Source organism: Euprymna scolopes, chromosome 26 (genome assembly GCF_053919585.1).
Source record: "Euprymna scolopes isolate OS-2025 chromosome 26, ASM5391958v1, whole genome shotgun sequence".
In the NCBI taxonomy this organism is placed as follows: Eukaryota; Metazoa; Mollusca; class Cephalopoda; order Sepiida; family Sepiolidae; genus Euprymna; species Euprymna scolopes.
In genome coordinates, this window is record NC_136507.1 from 68401106 (window position 1) to 68404559 (window position 3454).

The 3454-nt window shown below is 37.0% G+C and overlaps 1 pseudogene; it reads left to right on the top strand.

Annotated features, from left to right (window-relative positions):
* The first annotated feature begins 294 nt into the window (after positions 1–294).
* On the top strand, positions 295–438 carry LOC145248474 (U2 spliceosomal RNA; annotated as a pseudogene).
* Positions 439–3454: the final 3016 nt, after the last annotated feature.

Consider the following 3454-nt stretch of genomic DNA (forward strand, 5'->3'; position numbering starts at 1 on the left):
GGTTAAGATCAAAGGTCTGTTGTTATTTGATGCTGTTTTTAGCCTTTTACGTTTTTCTTGGCCTTCGGGCCAAGATCAAAGGGTAGTATCTGTCCGGCAGATACTGCAAGCAAAGACCATATGTGGGGGCAACCCCACATATAAGACCTTGGTCAATGAAGGGGCAACCCTTCATACCAATTGCCACTATCCAGCTCTCCTACTCCCTGGGGAGCTGGTCCCCATTTCCCCTTCACTCCTCACATTAAAAATCGGCCTTGTGCCTAATTTGTTCGGTGGGGGAGCAAATAAATACTCTTTTCTTGGCCTTTTGGCCAAGATCAAAATGTAGTATCTGTTCTTACTACATGCTGTACTTAAGTTTGTAATTTTTCCTTGGCCACATAGCTAAGATCAAAGTGTAGTATCTGTTCTTAATAGATGCTGTACTTACGTTTGTAACTTTTCCTTGGCCACATGCCTAAGATCAAAGTGTAGTATATGTTCTTAACAGATGCTGCACTTACATTTATAACTTTTCCTTTGCAATGGGAGGGGAAACCCTTCCATGCTAAGGCATTTTTAGTCGCATGCAAGTCTCCATCGGTCGGTCTGTCACACATTTATATTTTTTTAAGCAAGGGGTATGAAGTAACATTTTTGTACCCTGATTTATCAGAGATGGACCTATGTTTCCAATGGGTCCGTCTGTCCGTTAGTCCGGATGATTGACGGATAACCGTCCATTAGTTTTTCCTGAAATTTTTATTTATTTCAGTCATTTCAGCCCATTTTTCGGTCATTTTAGTTTATCTTTAAGAATTCCATGTCAATCCTACATTCATGCATTCATTCATTACACGAGAGCACGCGACTAATGGCTATCGGCCTTGTTAAATAACATATGAGCCAATGTGCATTCTCAAGACTCTAAGTAACTTTTTCAATTAAGAACTATTTTCTTACAAATTTTGTCCTCACTCGTGGAAAATTTCCGTATAAAAGATTGAACTGTTTCACTGAATTTGTCTTCAGTCGTGAAAGATTTCCGATAAAAAGTATTCATTTGAAAAAATACTTATCATATGCAAATATGGACGAAATTAAAACACACACCCATACACACATACAATTACCTCCTAAAAATATATGTAATTTTTAAGTTACAACTGAGAGTATTCCGCCCCCCTTTTTTTATTTGAATGATATATGGACGAATATGCAACGTCAATCCTTTTTTTTTTAATTTTAAATAAATTACTAGTTCTTTGATGTACAAACTATTTTATCATTCATTTTAAATGTTAATTTATTACAGAAAAAAAAGAGCGTACGGACTGATACGTTATACTGCTGTAATATTTTTCTTATTATTGAATGATGTTCTTCAGTGTGCACGGAAAATTTATACAAATTACATTTCATTAAAAGTTATTGATAAGAATCAACTATCATTATTTATCATATTCGAACAGACTTTCAGTGAGAAAGATTTGAAATACTTCAATGAATAAGTTTATACAGATTGGCAGACGATAATGAGTCACTACGTTGTGTGTATCTGTGTGTTCGCTAATGCTTGCATGTGTAAGAGTGGAGAGAGCTAATGCAAAGATGAGCGCACAACAAATGGGCGCCTAGTAACACCAATCTGTGGTCTCGAATCAACTGGGCTCCACTAGTTTATTGATGAAAACAAATCTGGCTTTTAAAGGATTTAGGTAGTTCCCAGATAGACTATTTTGAACAAATTAAAAAAATTTTCTGATTGGTCCAAAATATAATTATTTGTTTTTTATTCAGGACAGTGTACGCGCAAACGATATGCGTACAAAAAAAAAAAAAACTTTACGTATTTTGATTTGGGACGCCGAGGTGTAAACATGGGCCGCTACATAGTTGAGATTCGAATGTTACTGTATAAGTATTTTAATGTTAACATCCGATTCAAAGAAACCCGAAAATTTCGTATCTTTACTTTTACCACCGCCAAGGACGTCAATCTGAGATTGAATTTTGGAGGACGAAGCATGTTGTTGGTTCAAGCTGTTAAACAATAAAGTCCATTTGGCCAGGCAATACAGCAAAGACGTGCTACTTCAGTGGGGCTAAGACTTGATATGTAAGGCATACAGATAGTCGAATGTTCTATTAAAGTTCTCCTTTATCTCTCCAACACTGAGTTAGTAAAGAAGTTGAGAAAATTATTTTTCTTTCCCCATTTTAAAATCTTATAGAATATCTTTTTGGTCTCTTGGTCTTTCATGTCATCGTTCAATTCCTGTTTTCTCTACGCAGTTTGACCTGTTAACCTCGCTCCAACTTTTACGACACCCGTCTCTGGATACAATTCTGTTTTACTGATCTGGGTTATCTTGACATGTACTAAGAGTTACCCTTGTCTGGATTCACACTAATTAACTTAATGTGTTTTGCAATAATATCGTTGCGTATACATTAACCCTGGAAATCCATAAGCAACATTATCTTATATATTTTTCACAGTTTAAAATTTGATACTTGTAGAAATTTAACAATAAAAACAAAAGTATTAATAAATTGTTGAAGGATGGGATTTGGTTCGTCACATTTTCCTAATTAGCGGCGGGTATCACACGTCACGTATGTAATTATGCATCATCTGGGATACGTTTTTTGGGGGTTTTTTTTTTTTGTAATCTAAAACAACTTCATGACTGGGAAGAGGTGAAAGTCAAGGGTACAAAATCGAGAGAGTAGGAGGGATGTAAGAGGATTTCATAGCCTGTGATTCTGATTTGGTAACATACACGTTGTAGACCGGAGCGTTGTATTCCAGGAGAGGATAAATTTGCTTATCTTGCCTCGCCTTTGTATTTTGATATTTTTTTATTTCCTAAAAAGTAAGGCATAATAGATTCATGTCATCGTAGTACTCTTTGCGAGAAAATTTTCCTCACCACTCTGCATTGGTTTCACAAGACTGTGAGCATGACCGTGCCAGGAGAGTGCTGCACCCCTGTATTCTTTAGAGATAGTGAATCCTAGTGCTTCTATTGCATTAACTAGGCTATGGTCTCTGGATTATAGTGATAGATCCATGTTTCGTGCTATGTAATCATTCGACGTGTTCTCGTTCTAGAAAGATGTCAGCAGCCTGGGAACCCATTTGGCTGACATAAATGGAACGAGAGTTTGCACAGGCCATACACTAATCGTGACCGTTTGTGCTATTTGGCGAATAATCATGCATTGATCTTCCGAAATGACAGACTCAACTGGACTAACAGATGCGTCATCAGTGACAAAAGCGCATGTGCGCACGCGCGTGTGTGTGTGTGTGTGTATTCACAACTGTAACAGAGCGTGGAGACGTGGATGACGTTGCAGAAGACAGAGGTAAGAGAGAAAGAGTACGATCACAGTTTATTCGGAATAAATATTGTTACGACACTAAAAAGTGAGTTCGAGTTGTTCTTTCTCTTTTGGTCTCCTT